Genomic DNA, 26,488 nt, shown 5'->3' with positions numbered 1-26,488 from the left:
CTCCAGTGGGTGGTTTGCCCACTGCTTTATCCTGGGAGTGCAAAGCCACAGTCTCTCAAGTCTCTCCAGTGGGTGGTTTGCCCACTGCTTTATCCTGGGGAGTGCAAAGCCACAGTCTCTCAAGTCTCTCCAGTGGGTGGTTTACCCACCGCTTTATCCTGGGGAGTGCAAAGCCACAGTCTCTCAAGTGGATGCTTTTCTCCACTGGTTCTGGAGGGGGCTTTGTGCCCAGAATGCTTCATCCTGCCAAGGACTGAGGTAGTGGATATGATACTCTACTGGTTCTGGAGGGGGCTTTGTGCCCAGAGTGCTTCATCCTGCCAAGGACTGAGATAGTGGATGTGATACTCCACTGGTTCTGGAGGGGGCTTTGTGGCTAGAGGGCTCCACGTGGTGTGTGGCCGGTACAATTCTCTCACATGGGTGTGCGTGCCACGAGATATGCGAGGTTCAGGTAGCTTGATACGCCATGGAGGCAGCGACATAGCCCACACTGCTGCGGCTGCGCCTTCAACCTGCAGGTGCAAACAGTGATGGAGGAAATGCCTCATGGAAGCTGTCCAGGGTCCAGGAACTCTCCTCCAGCCTCAGACGACTGACCACTGGGGATGGTAGCCATGTCAGCGGTGGTGCCTGTGTCCGAGGATGCCGCGGGGCAGTGGCGGTGCTTGCGGCGGTGTCTGTTGCGGCAGTGCTGGCAATGGTGCATGGCTCAGCACCTGCTGAGGGACACAGCAGGACATCTCCTGCAGCCTCGGATGGCTGCCCACTGGGGAAGAGGCTGGAGACTGTCGTGGAGGCTGTAGACATGCTGGGGGCAGTGCAGGTGGAGGTGCTTGCGGTGGGGTCTGTCGTGGCTGTGCTTGCGGCGGTGTCTTTTGTGGTGGTGCTGGCAGCGGTGCATGGGTCAGCACCTGCTGAGGGACACAGCAGGATGTCTTCTGCAGCTTCAGACAACTGCCCACTGGGTAAGAGGCTGGGGACTGTCGTTGAGGCTGTAGACGTGCCGGGGTGGTGCAGGTGGCAGTGCAGGTGGCAGTTGTGATGGAGGGGCAGCTAGCGGTGTTCGCCGCCATACAGGTTGGCGTGGTCGTGGATAGAAAGTGTGACACTGGTCCCTCAGTCGGTGCCACCATGCCCTCTCCTGACCTGCTCTTCAGCTTTTGGCCCCTCCCTAGCTTTGATGGTGCTGCAGTTGTCTTGCCACTATCCCCTTTGTTTTTTGCTGAGCCCTTGGTGGCTGGTACTTTCGGCTTCTCCCTCTGGGATGTGGGCACCTTTTTCACCTTGGCAGATGTCCCTTGCTACGTGGCACACTGGCAGCCCTGATGGGTGGCTCACTCGATGACCCCACAGTTGCTGGCACCACCGTGCCTGGGGATTTGGTGGCTGAGGTGCTGGGCTGGGACCTGGAAAGCCTTGCCCTAGGGGAAGGCCGGGGGAGGGGAGGTGAAGGGAAGAGGTCAAGGTTTGTCAGGAATTTTTTTTTAGACACATTAGGAGGGGAAGATGGAGGGGGTTTGGGAGTGGAGGTAGAGGTAGTGGTTGTAGGAGGTGTACGTCTGCTGAATTTGGGAGAAGGTGCATTGGCCGAAGCTGTTGTGAGGTGGATGGCTGTGTGCCTGTGTTTGTGTACTTTGGGAGGAGGGCTCACTGACATTCTGGGAGAGGACACAGGGGATGTGTGAATGGTAGTGGTGTGGTGAGTGCACGTGAGCGGTGTGTGGTGATGGGCGTGCTGGTGATGGAGGCAGTGGCTGAGGATGTAGTGCATGCAGGTGTGAGTGGAGACGAGACAGGTAGGGAGGAGGAGGACATGGAGGAGGGGGACACAGTGGAGGCCGTGGATGTTGCTGTGTCTGCATGGGGATGGTGTTTGTGTGAGTGCCTGTGGGATGTGTGGTGCTTATGTTTGCCTGAGCAACTCTTGTGTGTTGATGAGTGTGCATGCTGGTCTGATGGTGTGCTTGGGATAGGCTGAGGTACAGGGGATTGGGTCTGGTTGGAGGAAGTTGGAGGGGGGAGGCTGGAAACAGGGACAATGGATGCCATCAGTGCTGAGGCCAGAGCCTGAAATACTCTCTGTTGGGCTGCCTGCCCAGAATGAATGCCCTCCAGGTATGCATTTGTTTGTTGCAAATGCCTCTGAACACCCTGGATGGCATTCACAATGGTAGATTGCCCAACAGTGAGGGATCTCAGGAGGTCAATAGCCTCCTCATTGAGGGCAGCAGGGCTGACTGGGGCAGGACCTGAGGTGCCAGGGGTGAAGGAGATGCACACCCTCCTGGGTGAGCGGGCACGGGACACATGCTGAGGGACTGCTGGGAGGGTGGTGCTGGTAGGGGGGGTGGCGGCTGTACCTGTTGATGCTGTGGGCACAGAGGTGCCTGCCACCGCAAGGGAGCTCCCATCAGAGGAGGAGTTGCTGTCACTGCTGTCTGCTCCTGTCCCCACCGTGGAGCACCCCTTGCCCTCCGTCCCACTGGTGGCTTCAGACTCCATTGTTTCGCCCTCCAGGGCCAAGTGGGTTGCAGCTCCCTCCTTCTCCAGTGCCAATACTCCTCTGCCTGATGATGCTATTGCACACAAGAACAGGGAGACCACAAAAAGGTGGGGGAAAGACAGAAGAAAGACATGTTCAGTGCATGCAACACCACTACTGTTGGCGGACACAACACACCGGGAGAAGCCCTCTGCACTACGCCATGCACTGACAGTTTCTGGAAATTTCAGCTGACCATGGGGTACGAGGCCTACGACCAATTGCTGCACACCTGGAAGTCACAGGAGTCTGACTAGGTGTCGATGGCTATTACCACTGGTGGGTTTCGAGTGCCACATGGCCTGCCTCACAAGGAACCTTGCCTACCAAGTTCACCCTGGCCTAGGGGAACCTGCTGACCACCTCCCCCACCCAGACACCTCGTAATGCACGCAGAGTCAGCTGAATGAGAGTGTACTCACCCCCTTGTGGCTGCTGTGATGCCCTCAAGCGCCCATCCAACTCCGGATCTGCCACCGCCAGGATCCGGAACATCAGGGGGGTCATGGTGCGACGGGCACCCCTCCCATGTTGGGAGGCCATCCCCAGCTGGGCCTCTGCCGTCTTCTTGCTCCAGCGGCGCAGGTCCTCCCATCTTTTCCGGCAGTGGGTGCTCTGTCTGTGGCAGACCCCCAGGGTCCGAATGTCCTTGGTGATGGCACACTAAATACCATTCTTCTGGTGGGCGCTGACCTAGAGGAATGATACAGGGAGAAAGGAAATCACTTACCCGTCCGGACCTTCATAGTAATTGCCCCCCAGTTCCCACCCTTGCACTGACGCACATGCACTCCCCATCCGCACATGCAGGCCTCAGCCCCCCCATGTATCTTCCATCCACACCACTCCAAACAGGCATTGCCCATGCAGCATGCTCACAGTGTACTCACCTGTTTGTCTGGAGGACCGTACAGTTGCGTGTACTGGGGGAGGACCCCATCCCATCCACCAGTTTCTCCAACTCCTCCGACGTGAAGGCAGGGGCCCTTTCGCCAGACACGTGAGCCATAGTCGCTTCCAGACACAGGTCACAGCAGCACTTGCAGTGGAGGTCCTCTCCTGTTGAGGTCAGGTATCAAGTGAGTGAACAGACAGAAAATGGCGGTCACATCCGCATCAGTGTGTACCGCCACCACCGGCAAGCATCGTCATTGGCTCCTGGGAACCATAGGGCCCAATGTTAACCAATGGAGAATTTCACCGCAGTCTTCGACCGACCGTATCGACGGTGTAGAACGCCAGCACAGTTACCTCAAATCCCCTTGTCCCACCTTACAGGTCAGGCAGCCGCCATTTCAGGAGGTCACATGGGATGGATGTTAACTGTGTCACATCTATCTAGTCCCGGAATATAGACAGATACTGGCACATTGCAGATTAATAACGTTTCTGCAAATACCACACTGTGATACCTCAGTGTTGGATGAATCTCTGCTCGCTGTTCTCCTCCATAGGGCACGTCCGCTGGGGCAGGTGATGAAATGGCGGCATCCTCCAGTGTACAGACCCCTGGTGGATCTGTCGACCATGGAAGAGAGACCCATCCTAGTCACCTACACACTTGATCGTGCAACAATCCAGGAACTGTGTGCCCAGTTGGAGCCGGACCTGATGTCAGCTATGCGCCATCCCATAGGAATCCCCCCTCCAGTGCAGGTCCTGTCTGTACTCATACCCAGTGGGTCTTTTCAAACAACAGTGGCTATGGCATCAGGGATGTCCCAGCCAATGTTCTCTAACATGTTGTCCAGAGTATTGACTGCCCTGCTGAAACACATGTGCAGCTACATCATGTTCCCTCAGGTGGAGGATTTGCCCACAGTGAAAGGTGACTTTTACGCCCTAGGCCATATCCCCAACATCATTGGTGCCATTGATGGTACACATGTGGCATTTGTCCCCCCCAGCAGGAATGAACAGGTATACAGAAACCAGAAGAGCTACCATTCTATGAATGTGCAGATGGTGTGTTCGGCAGACCAGTACATCTCCCATGTCAATGCCAAGTATCCTGGCTCAGTCTACGACGCTTACATTTTGAGGAATAGCAGCATCACTTGATGGGACAACTCCAGAGGCACTGTGTGTGGCTAATAGGTGAGCCTAAATTCCCCACAGAGTTTCATTTGCAGTCTGGGAATGGGGCTGTCCCTAAGGGTTAGTGTGTGTCTAACAGTTGTCCCTAAACATTTGCAGGTGACTCTGGTTACCCCAACCTGTCATGGCTACTCACCCCAGTAAGGAATCCCAGGAAAAGGGGATTGGAATGCTACAATGAGGCACATGGGCGAACTAGGAGGGGGATCGAACTCACCTTCGGCCTCCTGAAGGCCAGATTCCGGTGCCTCCATCTGACAGGTGGCTCCCTATACTACTCACCGAAGAAGGTGTGCCAGATAATCATGGCCTGCTGTATGCTGCACAACCTGGCTTTGCGATGCCAGGTGCCTTTTCTGAAGGAGGATGGGCCAGATGGTTGTCTTGTGGCAGCTGTGGAGCCTGTGGACAGTGAAGAAGGGGAGGCAGAAGAAGAGGATATCGACAACTGAAACAACATCATCATGCAATACTTCCAGTGAGACACAGGTAAGAAGATGCCACTGCTTCCCACATCTCATTCTATCGTTGGCACTAGCATAAGTCTGTCATTTTCATTTAGTGTATGGACCCTGACTTGTCACTTTGACTTTCCATTTCACAGATCTGGGTTCCACTTCGTGCCCTCTGCTATGTTTACTGCTGGCCTACAGCTGTGTTACATTGGTATCTGAACAAGTAAATTGACATTGCTGTATTCCATAATTATTGTAATTACACATTTGTGAAAGCACAGACTGACTCCAGATTGTTTTGTGATTGAAGTGTGTTTATTCCTGTGCTAATAAGTGGAGGGGGTTGTAAAATGGGCTTGAGGGATGGTGGATAAATGTCCATGGCAGAGTCCAGTCTATTTGTTTCACAGGTGCATTGTCCAAAGGGGCATAGGAAGTGGAGCAATAGCAGTTTAAGTATGGGCAGGGTGACATAGTGGGACAGAAGGGTGACATTCAGGGGGGTCTCATTTCCTGGTGGGGTCTTGGCCATGTTCTCTGTCTTGTTCCTGGATCTCAGAAACCATTTACGGGGTGGTTCTCCATCTGGGGGGTTGGGGTGCTGGAGTCCTGTTGTTCCTGTGGCGGTGCCTCCTGTCCACTAGCGCCGGAGGGGGTGGAGGGCTGTTCATCATCCAGGCTAGTGTCAGGGGCCCCTTGTTGTACCACTGTGTGCCTCCTGGTGTGACAAGGTCTGCCAGCACCCCTGCAATGGTGACCAGGGTGGTGTTAATGGACTTCAAGTCCTCCCTGATCCCAAGGTAGTGTTCCTCCTGCAGCCGCTGGGTCTCCTGAAACTTGGCCAGTACTGTTGCCATCATCTCCTGGAAATAATGGTACGCTCCCATGATGTTGGAGAGTTCCTCGTGGAGAGTGGGTTCCCCGGGCCTGTCCTCCCCCTGTCGGACAGCAGTCCTCCCAGTTTCCCTGTTATCCTGTGCCTCTGTCCCCTGAACCGTGTGCCCACTGCCACTGCCCCCAGGTCCCTGATTTTCTTGGGTTGGTGGGTTTGCCTGGGTTCCCTGTAGTGGTGGACACACTGCTGATTGATGTGTCCTGGGGACAGAGGGATGGGCCCGCTGGGTGGGTGCTGTGCTGGTGTTTCCGGAGTGGGGAGGCTCTGTGGTGGCTTGTGACAGTGTCAGGGGACCGACTGTCCCGAGGTCCCTGATGGGCCGGGCTGGTCATCTTGATCCAGTTGTGCAGAGCTGCTGTCATCACTGTGGGCCTCTTCTGTGGGGGGACTGGATATGTCTGGCACCTCCTGTCTGGTGACGTTGGGTAGGGGTCCTGTTGTGGTATAAATGCATTTTATTGTATCTGTGTGTGCCATCTTGTGCAATGGGCGGTTGAGCCTCTACTCCAGTGCTTGCATTATTTGCTTGGTCCTTGTGTGATTGGTGATTTTGGGGCATGAGTGAATCTCTGTAGTGGATATGCTTGGGTGATGGGTGTCCATGCATTGGTGTTACATGCAGGGCTTGGTTTTGGGATGTGTGGGTTGTGTTGGTGGGGTTTCTGTGGGTTGTTGGGTTGATGGGTGTGAGGGTAAGGGTGGGAGTATGTGATGGCATGCAGGTGGGGTGGGGGGATAAGGTAGTAAAGATTTGCCTTACCAGAGTCCAGTCCTCCTGCTACTCCTGCGAGGCTCCCAGGATGCAGTATTGCCAAGACTTACTCCTCCCATGTTGTTAGTTGTGGGGGAGGAGGTGGGGGTCCTCCACCAGTCCTCTGTACAGCAATCTGGTGTCTGGAGACCACGGAACACACCTTCCCTCATAGGTCGTTCCACCTCTTTCTGATGTCATCCCGTGTTCTTGGATGCTGTCCCACTACGTTGACCCTGTCGACAATTCTGCTCCATAGCTCCGTCTTCCTAGCAATGGATGTCTGCTGCACCTGTGATCCGAATAGCTGTGGCTCTACCCGAACGATTTCCTCCACCATAACCCTGAGCTCCTCCTCAGAGAACCTGGGGTGTTGTTGAGGTGCCAAGATGTGGTGTGGGTGATGTATGAGGTGGTGTCTGTTGTGATGTGTGAGAGGGTGTGTTGGTTTGTGTTGTTTGAAGTGTGTGGATGTTGTGTAAGTGATGTGTTGTGTGTCTGTGGATGCTGGTGTTGTTTTAGGTAGTGTCTCTCTGTGGCCTGCTTTTAAATTTCTGATAGTAAGGGTTTGTGGGTAATGCAGGTGTGTGCTTTATATTGGATTGAGTGTGTGGTGTGTTTATGTGTATCAGGTGTGTGTATTTCGAATTGTCCAATGTGGGTGTGTTTTGTATATCTGTGTGTATTTTGAGTGCGGCGGTTTGTACCGCCAATGGATTACCGCGGTTGAAAGACCGCCGTGTTGATTCGTGGGTCGTGATAGTGTGGGCGTATTCTTGTTAGCGTGACGGTGTCAGTTTTGTTATCGCCAGTTTATCACTGACTTTGGTGTGGCGGACGTGTGTGGGTGTCTGTATTGTGTCGGATTCCGTGTGGTGGGTCGTAATACCTGTAGTGGAATTCCACGGCCGCAGCAGTATGTTGGCGGTCTTCTGCACGGCTGTAAGCAGGATTTACTTCTCATGCTCTGTTGCTTAAGGTCCAAATGTCCAGTCACTCATTGGAAGCTGCTCTGCTTCCAGAAAACGTAAGAGGGGCGATAGTACTTTCGATTATCCTGAGTGGGCTGGTGTTCTCACACTTGAAATTATTGGGTGTAGGAATAACAGGTACAGTATCATATTTCTGCATCAAGTAATCCCACCAGAAGATTCACTGACATTTTCCACTTACTCAGAAGTAAAGGTCCCAAAATCAAGATTTCTCTTGCAGTGAAGAACCTGATGTTCCCAGATCTGCAAACTATTCCCTATTTCAGGGATCATAACTCAAGACATCCAAATTTAGTGGTAGAGACAATGGTCTGAATTATTAAGTTGATGCCCAGAATCTTAATGTTGAATGCCAGGTAGCTCATAACAATGCCTTACGGTTGACAATTGCATGCAGTTATGGTAAGATGCTTTGCTGGACAATTATTCTTTGAATATAACTCCTTTCTCCATGCACTGTATTTGATAGGACAGTCTTCGCCAGTATACAGCAGAAATGGGAAAATATAGTTTAGGGCATATTTATGGAAAAATCACCCAGCGCAGCAAGTCACCTTGCGCTGCGTGATAGGGAAAAGTGCAGGAACTTAAAATATTGTTTTCCTGCGCTTGCCCATAATGTGGTGCCTAGCACCAAAGCAGACACCCTTGAACTTTGTAAGAATTGTTGTTTTTGTGCAGGGAGGGACAACTTCCTGCACAAAAACAATCCTCTGATACATTTTTCTCTTTGTACGTAGAAAGAACAATTAAAATGGAGAAAAAAAATATTTCTCCTTGTTATGCCTCAATTTGGGACAATTAGCATTTTGACAAATTGCCAGGTCTACCAGTAATGGTAAATTTGAGAATGCTCCAATATCCATTGGTACATGTGTGGGAATAACAAAGATCCAGCCACCAAACTTCTTTCGAGGGCAGAGTAACCAAACGCAGCAATTTGCGCTCATTTGTGTTACTCTATATTTTTCAAGCCAAACAAGGTGGAGTTCAGTGGCTTACTAAATCTAACTAAGAGTTGTGTCACTCTTGCTCCCCATTGCATGGCACAAGAGCGGCAACTATTTCATAAATATGTACTATTATATTCTGCAAAATCTTTTCAAAGCTTTGCCAGCGTCCTCCCCTTAAAAATGGTTTCGAAAATTGCAAAGAAGTAAATATCACATGGGTAGGCTGTGATTACATTATTGCAGCAAAAATCAGGCTTCAAGCAAAAAAACTTTATTTTGTCAAATCCATCTGCAAAAACATGTATGCAACCATTTTAGAATTTTTTTCCGAGTCATGTAGTATACTGACGCCCTAAGAAATCGAGTGCAATGTAGGGTATGTTTTCTATGGTTTTGAAGATTGTAGCTGTCTCTGTGTTGTATGTTGAGGCTTTTTAGTTATGCTGGCAGAAGGAATCATATATAAGTGCATTGTGCACATTGTCTTCTTTTGAGCTGAAATATTAATACAATTTAAGCTGAAAAAACAGTTTATTTAATTCTTTACATTGATAAGGCTGCTAACCTAGAAGTGGATTCCTACCTTTCTCTCTTCGATTGAAACGGTAAGGAAACATCCTTTGTGCTTGCCTTTTTGTTGTACTTTTACTCTTTGAAATAATAACCATAAGTCTTGATTGATATGAAATTCTCCAGTCCATATTTTATATCCATATGCAGTCTGGTTTCATTATGGTCTGGTTGTGCAGAGCAATTGCGGCATGGCCGTTCACTACACTGCACATGGATATTTTAAAGAAAAGGTCTAAAAAATAAAATATACATAATTTACATACAAACATGGACGTCATTTAGGAGTCACCAGGGGTTGGATATGGCTTGCTCTTTGCTACCACTGGCACAACCTTTGCGACCCCTGGCCTCAGAGGTGGCAAATTCAGTGCCAGAAGCACAGTGGCAGATCGTCCTTTTGGACGTCGGTTGGGGCTCCACTCTGTTAGACCTGGCATCCTTGGTGTGGTGTCCCCTAACATTTTGCCTATCATTCCCAGGTTGTTGTGTGTGCTGGACTCTGTCTTTGCTGTTTTTGTTACTCTGGGCACTTTACCATGGCTGACTGTGGCTGAAGTGCAAATGCTCCCTATGTGAAATATTTTTTTCCATTATTGGCATATTTGATTTACTAGTAAGTCCCTAGTAAAGTGCACTAGAGGTGCCTAGGGCCTGTAAATCAAATGCTACTGGCGGGCCTGCTGCACTGATTCTGCCACCCACATAAGTAGCGTTAAAAGCATGGCTAAAACCTGCCACTGAAGTGTCTGTGTGAGCAGTTTCAAACTTCCAATTCGACCGTACCCACTTGCCAGGCCCAAACCTTCCCTTTTTGTACATGTAAGACACCCCTAAGGTAGGTCCTAGGTAGCCCCATGGGCAGGATGCAGTGTATGTTAAAGGTAGGACATGTACTTGTGTGTTTTTACATGTCCTAACAGTGAAACACTGCCAAATTAGATTTTCACTGTCACAAATCCTATCCCGCTCATAGGTTAACATGGGAGCTGCCTCTAAATATCCTTAAAGTGCAGTTTCCCTTTGAGGGCAGATAGAAATATAGAGTTTTGGGTCTCTGAACTCACAATTTAAAAATACATCTGTTAGTGGAGTTGGTTTTTAGATTGTTAGTTTGAAAATGCCACTTTTAGAAAGTGAACATTTTCGTGCTTTAACCATTCTGTGACTCTGCCTGTTTGTGGATTCCCTGTCTGGGTCAGACTGACAGTTGGGCTGTTTGTAAATCTCCTCTAGACAGTGCTACAGAGGGAGCTGGGGTGTAGCCTGCATATTCTGGTGAGCCATCTGGGCTAGAGTGGACGGAGGAGTGGTCACTTATACCTGAATGGGCTGTGCCTGCCCACACAATGCAGTCCTCAACCCCCTGGTGTGTGTCTGGGGGTTGCCGGGGCAAGGCAGGATCCTTTAAACTAGAGACTTTCCTTTGAAGTTTGCCTACTTCAAAGGCAGAAAGGGGTATAAGTAGTGGACCCAAAACCCCAGACTTTAGATTTTTCAAGATCACTTCTGGATTCAAGAGGAACCTCTGCCAAGGAGAAGAGCTGAGTTGAAGGGCTGCCCCTGTCTCTGTCTGTGCTTTGTTGGGCTATCCTGCAGTTGCTGCTTCCACCTGTGAAAGTGGACAAAGAATGGACTTTGTTGTGTATTTCTGCTTGAGAAGAATCTCCAAGGGTTTGTTCTGGGCTTGCCTCCTGTTTTGAAGTCTCAGGGCCATCAAAGACTTCCTCTGTCAGCACCTGGACCCTCTGGTAACACTCCTGCCCTGCCAAGTGGTGCCCCATCTAGTCCCTGGGCCCTTGAAAGGTGAAGATGGCAGAACACGGACTGAAATCCAAGTACAGAACACTGTATGAGGAAATTTTCGATGCACCACCTGCAACACGGCAGAAAAACGACACGCCGCCCGCTTAGCGGCTTGAGTCGATGCGCCGCAGCTGAGAGATTAATACATTGCGGATGAAGAAACGATGCTACACCCGCTTGCGGCTGCAGATAGTGACACAAACTCTACGCAGCACGGTTTTCTAACACTGTGCGACTGGATTTCTCACGCTCATCGATGGACGTCAAAGTCATCATGAACCTGTGCGTATCTGAAGTGCCCTGTCTGGAAATCGACGTATCGCTCTCTTGCGAGGGAGAAAAATGATGCATCGCCTACCCAACTGGAGAAGAAACGACACACGGAATCACTTGCGGTTAAGGAATTAACGCATCGCTGACTTTTCTGACTCATGCTCGCCTGTGCAGCTTTATTTTTGACACAAACCAGGTACTTTGTGTAAAATCAATGTTTCCATTGTTTTCTATGGAGTAAGACTCTTTTTCATTTCAAAATTCATACCCTGATTTGTGTAAGTTGGATTTTTGTCATGTTGGTCTTGTTTGATTTAGATAGATATTACCTATTTTTCTAAAATGGTGTGGTGTCCATTTTGTAATGTTTTCGCTGTATTACTGTGTGTGTTGGTACAAATACTTTACACATTTCCTTTGAGATAAGCCTGACTGCTTGTGCCAAGCTACCAAGGGGTTGAGCAGGGGTTATCTTCAGTGTGTAACTTCATTGCCTTGACTAGTGTGAGGGTCCCTGCTTGGACAGAGTGCAAACTGACTGCCAACCAGAGACCACATTTCTAACACACTGTTTGTCTTCTGTTAATTTATTACACTAATAGTGGATAATAATATATCATTCATTATTAGTGCAATAAAATGCCGCATAATTAGCTGGACTATGCCCTTCCACGGCAGCTCACATAAGTAAAACATTTTTTTAAATGTGTGATGTATGTATGCTTGCGGGTGAGGGTTTGTTTATGAGAGAGAGCATATGTAAATGTGAATCTGAGGGCATGTATAAGTATGCGTGTCTGAATGAAAGTGGAGATAAAAGGGCACGTGATGTAATTTATCCTACCTCTCGTATTCCGGTGAATTGATGTCCCTGAAAGCTGCTACATTGTAAAAAATGTCTTTACCAAATAGTTTTGCATTATTTCTGTGTGAGGGAATTGAATTCTAATTGTAATATTGAGCATTTATAGTCGAGATGGATTTATAATGTCAGTAAATTGTTTTGTCGTCTGCATATAACTGCAGAAGATGGTTTATGGAGATGTCCTCTTTATTAACTGTTTTAAAAGGGGCCATATGCAGAGGATTCTAAGGCATCCAACTATCATCTAACCCCTTTTAAAACATAAATAACACATGTGGCGATGGAAATGTTTGAGCTAACACTTCTAACTTACTGATAGTGCTACTTTCATGTACCATTCCTTAGCTCGTCTGTGCAATAAAAGGCTACGGCAACTGTATGCTAATTGGTCTAATCATTTAATGTTATCACTTGTTAGTGTAAAACGAAGAGACACTTTCGCAAGAAATCCCACATGATAAATTTGTAAATCTTGCAAAGTAGTGTGAAATCAACAGGACACAATACAAATAGAGTTGTGAAGGAAGAGGTTTGCTTGCCATAGATGTGATAGATAATATTAGTCACTATTTTTGCAAAACGAAAGAAAGGTTTTGAGGATAAGAATATTATTTTTTTTTTAAACTATTGATTTTAGCATCTCGATATATATGTGATGGAAAAAATGGCCAGTGAAATCTTGTAAATTTCACTGAAACATTTTTTCAGGCTCCCTGACGCCGGCATAATGTGGTGCGAGGGTTTACTGTGACACTTTGTAAATATTCTGCCGCAGAAAAGCCACTTTAGCGCCATCTTAGTGTAAAAAAAAGACGCCATGGAGACGCTAAGGTGGCCAAGGAGCTTATAAATATGCCCCCCCACATGCAGCAGACATAATAAAGAGAAATTTGTATTATTGTATCAATTACATGAGAGAACTTGGCATACTGAGTTCTCTGTTTCAGTGAGTAAGTTATCCATAAATAGAAATGTGTTGAACTGATCTGCATCAATCTTTTTCTTTTTTTCCCCATATCACTTTTAAGACGGCTTCCCTTCATTATTAAACAAATGAGTCAAAACTCAGTAGATAATCTGTGACTGTTGTTGGAGGTGATGAGTACCAACATGTAGTTGGTGTGATATAATTTACATCAGCAGATATTGGCCCAGATCAAGAGGGAGAATGGTAGCTAAAGAAAATGATGGACAACTTTCCCTAAACATAGGGAAAGTTTGAGGAAAGGAGACAGATGGGATGAAATATAATTTCCAAGAATGAGATACGGAGGCAAGAAGAGTGCAGCGGTGCACCCATAAGTAAATAATATGGGCTGCTGCAGTTATTGCTACACAAAGTAAGCACTGGGCTGGCTTCATCCTTGCCTAGAAGACTTCTACTGTTCAGAGATGTCAAATGTGACAATTCCCGAATTACACAGCAGTCCATGGCTGTTTAACATTCTGATCTCTCCTTTAAATACTCAAAAGAAGCAAAACAATAAATGGTTGGAAGACTTCTGAAAGGAGGTAATCTATTGCTCTGTGTTGAGCACAGCACATTCTCGTATACCTCGGGCGATATTAATAAAATAGAACATGTTGGCTGTTTTGTATCTAGTGAATATGGCTCAGTGTTCCAGGAGCGAACCAGCACCATAGCCTGCGTTCATTCAAACAATTCAGCTTCTTCGCTTGAGAAAACATTTAGGGCCAGATTTAAAGAAAAGTGATGGTGCATGGTGCTGCGCCAAAATTAGCAGCGCTGCATCACTTTAGAAATGCAGGGATGCGCCGCATTTAAGGGAATACAGCGCACCCCTGCTTTCCCCCCTGCGCTGGTGCTAAATTAAGCTGCCCGCACCATCGTGCAAGGATGTCTGCGTTGATGAGTGTGTTTGTTTATGTGCGGGAAGGTGCCCATTCTCGCACATAAACAATCACCAATGATGCTTTGGCACTTCTTTGTGTGCCGCACAATGCAGCACAGACAGAAGTGCCAAAGTGTCATTTTGAAATGATTGTTTATGTGCAGGAAGGGGTACCTTTCCGCACCTAAACAATAATTTCAGGCATTTTGCTTTTTCTATGCATGGGCAGCATGCAGCACACATAGAAAAAGCAAAAAACGAGGAGGAATAAAAGTATTCCTCCCTGTTGCGCCTTGCTAATGCCACCCCTGGGGAGACTTCATAATTCTGAAGCAGCGTCAAAATGCAATGGGTGTTGGTGTGGATTAATGTCACCTAGTAAATATGGCGCTGTGCTTAGCACCACAGAAGTGTCACTAGAAGTGACGCTACTGTGGCGCTAAGGGCCTATAAATACGGCCCCTAGCCCATTCGCAGAAGTGTGCCTAACACAGAGACAAAAAGTGATGGGCCACCCAAGGACCACCCAACACTGTCTCTGTCAGCAGATTGCCCCCTTAATCCTTGCAGGGGACCTTTGAGACCACCTTGTTGGTGGATGTGGTCGAAGTCTAAACACACCCTCATTGGGGCATCACAACACTGTTCAAAAATAGTGTTCTAGATTGCCTCGTTATAACCTCAGTCCCTGATGAATTAGGCCAACTGTGTTTAAAGGTAAATGGGCTAACTAAGACCCTCCTGCCCCCCTGAAGATCTGTGAAGGATTGCCTTTTGGAAAGGAATCAGGGACCTTGGGATAGGGTGCAGTCTGTAAAGGGGGTCAATGAGGTACCTGGAACCTTTCAGCTGCCCCCAAATGGGCTCCAAATCAGCACACACTAAGGCCCTCATTATGACTTTCGTGGTCTTTTTCAAAGACTGCCAAAACACTGGGCGCCAGAAGACCACTAGTGCTGGCAGTTTTCTGCCCACCATATTATGAGTACTACAGGATTTCCACCACAGTTTGGGCGGAAATCCTGCAGAAGTCATGCTGGGTGGCGGAGGCACATGGGCAGGTCTGCCACCGGGCCCACCATGCCAGAAAGACTCCATCTGCTGTATTACGACCTGTAATACGGCCTGGTGGTGAACTGATGGTGGGGCTCTGCCGGCGGTGGAAGCACTCGTTCCAGTTCCCTGCCGGTTAACCTCCTCTCTGGATAAGGTAAGTCAGACATCTGGCAGGGGAGAAGGGTGGGAGGTCTTGTGTGTGCACGTGTAAGTGGGTGTTTGTATGCTTCTGTGTATGCATGTTTGCGTGTGTGTATGGGTGTGTACATGCGTCGTTGAATGCGAGTATGGAAGTTGAAGTAAATGCGACTATGGATGTTGAAGTGAATGCGTGTATGAGTGTTGCAGTGAATGCAAGTATGGATGCATGTGTATTTACAATACGGTGCTCCATGGCATAGGGTCCCAGGATGTATCACAAATACTGACACATCTGAAAGAAGGATGCCGGAAGACATCCAGTTAAAAACTGATGCATTGTTGAAGTTGGCATCAGAACTGATGCAACTTTAGCAATACGAAGGCGATGCATCACTACAGATTGATGCATTGAGTCTACTGTGTGAGGACCAATGTAAAAGGCTGCAAAATGGTGGAATATCATCATCTACACTTTCACATTGGTCCTGGATGCAGGAGGGAATGTATGAAGAATGGCTATGTGTCTCATGACAGTAGGTATAGTCTACTTATATGTATGCAGAGAGCTAAGTATGTGTGACATAGTGAGTGACAGTGTAATGTAAGTGAATATAAGTATATGTTGGAATTTGAAGTGGCAATACATGTATTATCTAACTTATGTGAGTACTTACCTGTTGTCCTTTGGAGTACACAGATCTGGACTTGGGGACCCATTCCTCCTTGGAGAAGTGACAATCCTGGCCTGTCACTGGCAAAAAGTACAGAACGTCACATTGCTTTGCTACAGTGGATGATGGGATCATAGGTTCCATGGTCCCAGGCTGTTCAAGGGGTCCTACAACATGATTGGCACATGTGTACACCTACTACAAACAGTGAGGAGGTGCAAAACAGAAATCCTCCAGGGTGTGAAGTGACTTCAAATGCCCAGATTACTGTTTTAAAGAACTGCGTCAGTCCTCATGACTGGGATTTGGTGGCATAGGAATTCTAAGGCATGGCAGGTTATGCATGATGCCTCTTGAAGAAGTGTCAAATGGGGAACATGTTGTAAATATGACTGCGTTAGTTGTAAGTCACTTTTTCCAACTCTGCACACATCAAAAACATTAAAAACTATGTGAGGCAGCTGGATCCAGCACAGTTTTTTCTGACGCAGTGCCAGGAAAAGTGATGCATTTGGCTAAATGTGTCACTTTGTAAATTTGGAGCTAGCACAGCTCTGCTGCAGTGTAGAAATAAATGCAACAGCTGTGCAAGCTCCTTGTAAATTAGTTCCCACTAAATAATTGATAGCCCGTTTTCAGAGCATTCCTTTTTGCCCATGTGCTTGGTTTAGTAATATTAAGCATGAGTATTGGCAAAGAGGTTGTCTCCTTTGCAGATAACAATCCACTCATGCAGTTGAGATCATATACCCTTGCCTCTGCCTGGGAACTAACTTGGCATCCACATAAACATATGTAGAGAAACAATTGTAGAAATAACTCCTGTTCCTTCTGCAATTCTGAATGACTTGGTGGAGGAGGCTGAGGTGCCACAGAAACTGCTGTAAATTATAGGATTAACTCTCAGTGGCTGAACATTTGTCCCGAGAAGTCTCTGGTTGTCCCTTTAATTGTTAGTTTCTTTGCTTTGGTGAAACACTGTGGCAAATATGTTATATTTGTTTTTGCAGCCAATTTGACCCCTACGTTATTGCCTGTTGTTGTTATGTAAGTATTGGATTCTGTTTCCCCCTTGCCCTTCACATATTCCCCATATCTAATACCTTCAGGCCCATGAAGTTATGCCTATGACTCTGGAAGGGGATTTTGAACTACATTGGTAGTTTCCATTTGGACTCACTGCCTCTGACATGTCATTTTATAGGACCACCTTTGTAGTTGTCCTTTTGAAAGAACTAGGGGCCTAATTTAGATCTGGACAGAACTAATGCCGTTTAACCCAGTTGGTGGTCCCAAGTACTCCGGCAAGTCAAAGGAGTTCTGACCACCGTATTTAGATGTACTGTGGCTGAGCCTCCCATTGCTGGCATGGCGGATTTCAATGCTAGTTAACATTACTCCGTCACCATAAGGAAGTTGGGTTACTCCGGACCATATTTAGGTTTCACAGTCGTACTGATGTTGTACTGGCTGAGGTGTCCTGAAGGAGAGGGTGCACAGTGGGTGGTGTTGAACATTAACCCATGCCTGTGGCTATGGAATGGATGCCAGGAGCACACACCTGAGGTCCTGTGGCCACAGCTGTCCACCTGCATACCACACCACACAATACACTCCATTCACACCATGTACCTTTGCTATTCAACCACAACACTTACCAGCAGGAAAATCATACAATGTAATACATCCTAAAAGACAACGTACACACACTATTGACATTACACCCATATACATCACAACCGCACCATGAACATTTCAAAATTGTTTCAAATTGTACAGAAGAGATGAATGCTTTTCCCATCTTTCCTGATGTTTCAGATGACTGTTATATGAGGGATTATGATTGGTCAATTAAACCTGTGGATTCATGTGGTGTGATGGATAGGAAAATCATCTTTCACTCAGGACTTTAATTTACTATTCCCTGTTGGATTGGGAGCAGAATTTCCTTGGAGGTTGAGAGGTACAGACCTCTTTGCCCTTGCCTTGCCCCACACCTTCCTAATGCCCACTGAGATGAGAAGCCTTAAACTTTCTCCTGACACATGAGAAGACTCGTGACCAAGCTTCTGAAAAGCTGACGCCTTCCATTTTTACTTACTTTTTGCCAACATTAGTTAGCTTTATCCTGCCCCAAATCTCATTTTCGAAAAAATCTTTGTCCTTTATTTCCTTTTTACTTTATGTCCACATGGTTTGTAGCCAAGCACATGCTAGTGATTTGTCATGTTCAAGGATTCCTTTGCTTAATCAACTATATTGCATTGCTTTAAATTGACTTCATGTTTAGAAAAACTGGTCAGTGTTTATTCTCACAACTTCAGGTTCTGGTGCTTATGTTTTGTATTGCATTAACAGAATGCTTAGCCTGATGGAAGTTAATCAAGCTTCGGTTGTTCTAACATCATGGACACCCATTGGTAATTCAGAATGTTTATATTCTTGTCTTGAGGATTGTCTATATTAACCAGAGTCTGATTTTGTAATAAAACTCTTAAACCTTATTTCTGACTTGGGTTGTCCTTGTGTGACCAAATTGGTCATACTGTTAAATATTATGTTAATCTGATTGTGGAGTTATCGATTTTTCTTTTACCTGACATGCTAGGGTGAAAGATCCATTGAGCTCATTCAGAGCATACCTGAAATGCTCCACCACACTCATTAACTTCTCCTTCATCACCTCATTTCTATCCTAATTCCTCCAATAACATGATAACATCCTTTAAAACAAGTGGGGGTCTAACCAAGCTAGGCAGTATATAAGTGGCATCATGGCAAATGACATTACTGTAGGTGACATCATGGCACTTTAAGTGGCATCACAGGAAGTGACATCACAGGAAGAGGCATCACTACTCATGACCTCACAGGAAGTGACTTCACAAGACATGACATCAGATCTTAACACCTCCCACATATGTTTAGCAGGTCTATCATGACTACGTTTGAGCATATTATGAGATTTAACAAATGGGATTTTGAGTCAGGGTGTGCCAAAAAAGTGACGCAACCACAACCCAGAAGCTGGACCTTAACCTATACATTAATATTTTTTAAACTCTACCAGAAAATAAATTGCAACAAAGAGAAATGTGGCAGTAAATCTGTTCTGTTAATTCTGCATTTTAAAATACCTTATGAGGTTAAGGCACCTGCTGCAGAGATCCTTGTGTGCTCAGTAAATCTCAGGAAATAATAATAATGACAAAATAATTCTGGAGGTTAACACATTTGCTGGAGAGAGCTGTCTTTGTCTAGCCCCAGTTTGGAATCAAAGTAGCATTGAGGGTTTATGTGTCCCCTGCAAAGCACATCATGCAACATACAGATGACAGATTATAATTTTATGTAGCCAGGCAAGTGAGTTACTGCTTTTAACACTGAGATCCTTTTGTTACTTGCAGTTAATAAATTATAATCCTACTAATACAGCACAGTGAGCTATGAAGAACATACGACTCCTACACGTTGTAATCCTCATTGTTTTATGTAACAAATTATGTACATTGATTTACACACATATGATGTATTGCCAATTTATAAAGCGTACATTTCATGTGAAGCACTCTGACACCCTAATTTGGGGTGAGTAGAGCTATAAATGAAATAAAACAAAACAGTGGTATTTAATTTGTTATTTGTATAAATACAGGGACAGACCAACATATCTGATATTCTTAAGGTGCATGCATATCTCTTATACACAGGGACCGAACAAAGCCAAAACCTTCCCTCTCTTAAGTACTTGTGAAGTAACAACAAGCTGTGTGCCTTTGTTTCCCATCCATTGCATTTAAATATAGGTGCTAGACTCCAGATAGCCAGGATACTCAATAAAAGGAGGCCTAATGCCCCATCAACACCAGCTGGAATTTAAAATAACAAAATCACTTTCCTACCTGCACCTTGCTGTGGGAACAAAAGTAGACAAGGTGCAGGCAGTGCTAAACGTGACGACTTCAACATATTTTAGAGGGGCTCAACTTATTGGCAGGGTGGACGGTATACTCCCTATAAAAATAGCGAGTGAACGCGTCGACGCACTGTACCCGCGACTTGTGCCCCACTTGTAGACCCTCTAATGGCTTTTCTTTCCTCACTCAGTTTTGTCTTCGAGCAGTTAGTGAACACAGGGTATATCTGTGCCCTACTCTCTCTGAACTCATGAAGAGGAGAATCCATTCACATAAATGTAACTTACTGAAAATGATAGCAAGATACTGAGAAAATGTATAAATAGCGAAGAATAAGTATACACTGGTGCAATTGGTTCTATTTTATTTTTTTCAGCAGCTAACAGACGCAAAGTAATTATAACTATGGCGTTTTAGATCATAACTTACAAAGGTGAGTTCCTTTTCTAAGTTACAGAGAATGCTGTCTTTTGAAAAGCACTGTGCTTTACATAATGGAATAAGTAATATGAATTCCCTTTATTTTTTCACCAACCCACGTAAACACACACGGTGGAAGAGCAATACCACACACTCGTTTTAAAAGAATAACAAGTGATAGAGCGTTCCGTACTAATAATTTACCTGTACTTGGACGCTCTCTCTCGGCCGATGAATCTTTTGGCTAAGTGGGACTCTCTTCACCCGAGATCAGTCAATTTAATCAAATCAATAATCAATAACGAACGTAAGCAATGCCCTGATCAACATAACACTTAACAATTAATCCAGAATACATTTCGGCGAACCATGACCTTCCGGTCATGAATAACCACACCAGTTTATTCAAAGTTAATTAATTTATTTCCCTATATTAACAAAGCTAGCACAATATAGATTTGTCTCAACACCAAATGATAAACGTAAATGAACATTAATAGCTGTCCATAATGACGAAACAGGTGCAATTTATGCAGCATTTGAATAACAAGGCATTCGATGATAGCAATGCAAATCACTAAAACTATAATCTGTAATGAGCTAATTGCATACATTTAGTCAGCATAACAAGGTCTCAAATTGCATCGTGCAACAAAAGGAATCCTCATCTAATCTCAAATTAGCATCGGCATGTGGGACTTCATGCAAAAACAGTTTAGCAACATTAATTTAGAAAAAAACTCCTAACTAGGGCTCTTATCAAAAATCAGCAGTTGGTTACCTAAAAGAAACACAATGCAATTGTACAATTTCCTTTCATATTTACCAATTACCATCAGCATTCAAGGAAGTCTTCGTCTCACAGGTACCGTTTCTCGATCAGCATGGGACGGGGCAAAGGGGCAGGGGTGGACGGGGCAGTTGCCTCACGGCGGCAAGATAAACTACTACTTCATGCAAAGGGACAAATCAAAGTTAAAATCTCTAGGGTAAGAATCATTTAAGTCTCTTTCTCTCGATTAGAGAAAGCATCAAAGTCTCTCAAAATGGCGTCGCAGCAAGTTGGACCATATTAGCTGCAAAATGGCGGTAACGGCAATAATGGCTGCAATGGCTACTTTCTTCTCGTGCACCTGGTTTAAATAGACAACAGTTCAAATCCAGTAGGGTCTTCCATTGGAGGGTTCATAGGTTGGTTTCAAATTATCCAATCAAAAACAACAGTTCTCCAGCTTTTACTTAAGCATACATTATCCTTGGAGACGGGTACGCAAGTTGCAACATTTTATACCAATTAACTCATTTTCAGAGCTTCCATTGTCCGCACCTGCAGATTGACCTTGGAGCAAAGAGAAAAATGCCAGGCTGGCACGAAACCTTAAGATAAGCATGTGAACGATCTCAGTGGAAAAGTACAGCTTCAAGCAGAAATACACGTTTATTAGCACATTGGAAAAATACGAGCATCTAAACCGTGAGACAAGGCAACTAGGCTGAAGCCTCCATTAAAGTAATGCTAAGCTAAAACATTTCAAACAAGCAAATCATAGCACACGTTTATGATTATGTCGGATTAGTGCACTTCTAATACATCACGTTACATAAAGCACGCTTATAAATGTTGGCAAACTACTCTGAGGGCACATTTTGTCCCCGTACAATCTTTATTAGTTCGGTTAAAGTCACTCTTGATTATTGCAGCACTACGTTTAAGCGTTAATAAATGTAAACCCTTTATTTCTGCGTCATCAATCCCTCCTCTGATGACTACTTGTCATCACACAAACTATTCCCACAAATGTTATTCCATTAAAATTCTGTCAGTTCTCTTTTCCTTTTAGTTCCCCTAGTTTTCGCTTTATATTCTTCTGCCATTCTTTTCATCATTTTCTCTTCCTTCCTTCTTTTAATTCTTTCCATAATCATTATTATTCCCCTTTTTATTCCCCAAATTCCAAATATACAAATCAGTACTATTAATATTCCCTGTATTATTTTTAGTAATATTCCATTCCAAATTCCACCAATCCAATTTCCCACTGAAGCAAGTCCTTTTCCAACCTTCTCCCACACTCCTGGCTCTTTCAATTCCTTCAAGTCTGCACTCTCTTTTGTTAGATTAGCAAGCATAGTGTTAATTTTCACACTGTTGTCTGGAATATACGTGCAACAGTGGCGCGCACCAAAGCATTTTGCAAACACCGCCATCCTTTGCTAAAAGAATGTCTAAGGCAAGCCTGTTTTGAAGAGTCATAGCTCTTTCCGCTGCAAGCTCAGCATCTATCAGGATTATAGCACCTGAAAACTTTGTCAACATGTTATCCACTATAGTAGACAACTTTCTTATTTTGATGGAATTCAACACAACTCCCAATGAAGGAATCATGGCTCCAAATATATCTGCAGCTGCGGTCTCTCTTTTCTGGATACGATGGGATCCAGATGTCTTTGGAATCATCGATAGGTCATCCAGTTGATAAACCTTTGGGAACACTATACCCAAATAACATCTTCCCCACCATCGGAAGACGATAATAGGCATTATACCCACAAATGTAATATACACCTGGTATGACAGGGTCAAGTCCGTTCATCATGAATGTCCATTTGGCCTTAAAGATAAACGTATGTTTACACTCACTCGCTCCTACGAAAATGTTATCATAATAAGATTCACCTCAATATATACAAAATTTCCCTACATGCCAAGCATCTAAAGCTATTCTCCCTTGTGTCTTTATTGCGGCAAAATCATAATGATCTACTGAAGTCCTCTTACTTAGCTCTTTTTCTAATTTCGCATTCATTTGTGCCCTTCTATCATCTGTGCGATCTAAAAAGCTTATTTCTACTGCAGAGAGCGAGCAGGTAAGGTTTTCCCTATGAGCGTGAGCCGTTTCAAAAGGTTGCATTGGCTCGAAAAATTCCCTCATTATTTTAGCATCCCAATCTTTAGCAATCTGGCTTAGCTGCGCTATTATAGGAACATATGCAAAGGTAACATCATAATTTGAGTAAAAATACTGTATGTTAGTTTGACCATAAAATCTAGAAGTTACTATACTACATGTAATCCCGTATGTAAGAGGCATGTGGTGATAAGTCACCCCTTCCTTTACTGATGTCGGTATCTGTGTACACACATAACAATCTTTTGCATCCATAGTCTCAACATATTCTGTTAGCAAGCGATAGAAAACATTATACGAAAGTTCTTTCTTATCATGCAAGTGTCTCTCATCTAATTCTAGTCTTCTCAATGCGGTTAGTTCAGTGACAGTAACAGGAGCAAAAGTAGAAGCATCAATTTTCTCATTCTCACCCTTACCATGCATTCCAAGCACGATTGCCATTATTATTAGTACACATGCAATTACCAAGCCTATACACGCATATTTACAATATTTCTTTCTACTGTTTTGTGTAGCCATGATCTGTATAGAATCAGAGAGCTAGAAGCACCTATAAAGAAACTATTTAGCAATTCAGTTACAAAGCTGAACGAGCGCAATGTTCACACAGTTTTCTTCAAGAGGCCAGTCACTTATCGGTTAGCAGCATTTGTCTCAATTCGGCAATAACTCAGTCTTTTATCAGTTCAGCAAGTGTCTTATCCGGTTTAGCAATGTCTCAGCTGGTTGTTTGTATCACGTTAGATTGTAGCAAGCAATGTCATTTATCACCCTTTCAATCAACAGTGTCCATAAAACTTTTCTTTTCTATTGGTATCTCTTCTTCTTCGTTCTCGAGGCTAAGAGATACAAATTCGTCAGTCCAATCGTCATTGACTACATATGCCCATTCTGGACCGGAATATCTCCTGTTTGGTATCCTTTTCCTTTTCAATTTTGCTTCTCTTTTCGATTCTGCCTCACTAGTACTTTCCTCTTTGGCCAAGTCTTTTCCTTCAGTTGAGGATGGTACCACGACAGTCACTTCCTTTCTTTTCTCTTTCACTTTTGGCCTTTCTCCGTCGTTCAAGTTTTCTTTAGTCCTTTGTTTTATTGGTGATATACTTAGTCTCCTCTTTGCACCGTGTCCATTTGATGGACCTGCGATCTTTTCTGTGGAAGCTTGAACTGTTTCGTTCTGTTCTGCCTTGTCCCCTCCTTCTGGGGAATCAATCACGTTCTCTTTTTCTGTATCGTCTGCTTCTGGGAAAGCCCTCCTCTGATCAGGCTCTCCTGCTTTTTCACCTCTTTCGAGCCCTTCGTCACCGTTACTTTCTTCAGACTCTTTATCACTTTCAGCTGCTTCAGGCTCTTTGTCACCTTCAGCTATTTCAGGCTCTTTGTTACCCTCAGCTGGTTCGTCGCTGTCTGAGGTTTCTCCTTGGTCTTCCCCAAGTGAGTCGGTCGTTTCGTCCTCAGAGAATATTTCTCTCTCTTCTGTTCCTGCCTGTTCGCTTTCAGTTCGGTTTTGCTCTGTCTCAGCGCTCAGCACTGTTTTATCAGGCACTGGCAGTTTCAGCGCTTCAACTTCCTCATCTGTGGGACACAACACTTTCTTTGTGTGACTGGCGTGAATCCAGTTGGGAACTCCCGCACACTTCACAGCGGTAGTGGTCGTCAGGATCACTTGGAAAGGGCCTTTCCAACGGGGTTCCAGACACGACTTTCTCACGTGCTTCTTTACCACGACCCAGTCACCTGCTTTCAGTGTGTGTCCTGGACCTTGGATCGGTGGCAAGGTGGTCGCTTCCACCTGGTGAGAGAAAGAGCGAACCACATCAGCCAGACCTTTGCAGTAGTCTAACACCATATCATCTGTAATATTCAAAAGCGCGTTTGCGGGAACTGCAGGAAGTCTCATAGCCCTGCCCATGAGAATTTCGTGCGGAGACAATCCAGTCTTTCTATCAGGGGTGTTTCTCATTGACATTAACACCAAGGGCAATGCGTCAGGCCATTTCAAATTTGTCGATGCACATATTTTCGCCATTCATGATTTCAATGTACCATTCATTTGTTCCACCAGTCCTGAGGCTTCAGGGCGATAGCTACAATGCAGTTTTTGCTCAATGTTCAGCGCTGCGCAAAGTAACTTTATCACCTCGTTATTGAAGTGACTTCCCCTATCTGATTCTAAAGAGATCGGGAATCCAAAACGTGGTATCAACTCCCTCAACAATAGTTTTGCAACTGTAAGGCTGTCATTTCTACGTGTGGGGTATGCCTCAATCCAGTGACTAAAAATGCACACAATCACCAACACATACTTCAGACCTCCATGCACAGGCATCTCAATGAAGTCCATCTGCATTCTACTAAACGGGCCGCTCGCCCTACCAATGTGGCTCGCGTTCACAACCGTTCCCTTCCCTGGGTTCATCTGCTGACAAATGACACATCGATGGCAAACTGCTTCTGCAGCTTGACGAAATCTGGGGTTAAACCAATCAGTTTTGAACAATCTTATCATGGCATCTCTCCCTAGGTGAGCCTGCCCATGATAGAACCGCGCTAGCTGCGATAAGAGACCATTTGGCAAATTTTTTTTCCCTCATTTGAAACCCATAACTCATCTGGTCTCTTTATACATTGTGACTTAATCCAGGAATCTCTTTCATCCTCCCTGACGTTATTCTGTAACGCTTTTAGTTCATCCATTGTATCTACGACCTTCAAGGCAAATGCTTCAGCTGGTTCGAGTTCTGGTTCACTTATCGAATTCCATTCATCTCTGAGTAATATACAGTTCAAGGCACAAAATCTTGCGACTTGATCTGCATATGCATTTCCCAGAGAAACATAGTCCTGTCCTTTTGTATGAGCACTACACTTTACCACTGCAACTTCGGCTGGCATTTGAATGGCGTGTAACAATTCCCTTATTCTCTCCCCGTTTTTCACTGGGGATCCTGAAGAAGTCAGGAAACCTCTCTGTGCCCATAGTTGTCCAAAGTCGTGCACAATTCCAAACCCGTACTGACTATCAGTGTAAATGGTGACTTTCATCAATGCAGACAGTTGACATGCTCTTGTAAGGGCTACAAGTTCTGCTACTTGTGCAGAATAGACTCCTTGAAGCCAGGACGCTTCCAAGACACCTGTTACAGTACATACAGCATATCCTGCTTTCAAAATTCCCATCCCATCTCTTAGACATGAACCATCAACGAAAACAATTTGGTCATTTTCATCAAGCTTAGTATCCTTAATGTCAGGTCGAGGTTTTGTGCAAAATTCAGTCACCTGAAGGCAGTCATGCTCGACGTCTTCAGCGTTC

The sequence above is a fragment of the Pleurodeles waltl genome, chromosome 5 (assembly GCF_031143425.1).
Source record: "Pleurodeles waltl isolate 20211129_DDA chromosome 5, aPleWal1.hap1.20221129, whole genome shotgun sequence".
In the NCBI taxonomy this organism is placed as follows: Eukaryota; Metazoa; Chordata; class Amphibia; order Caudata; family Salamandridae; genus Pleurodeles; species Pleurodeles waltl.
The sequence above is the reverse complement of the archived record's forward strand: the minus strand, read 5'-3'. Positions refer to the sequence as shown.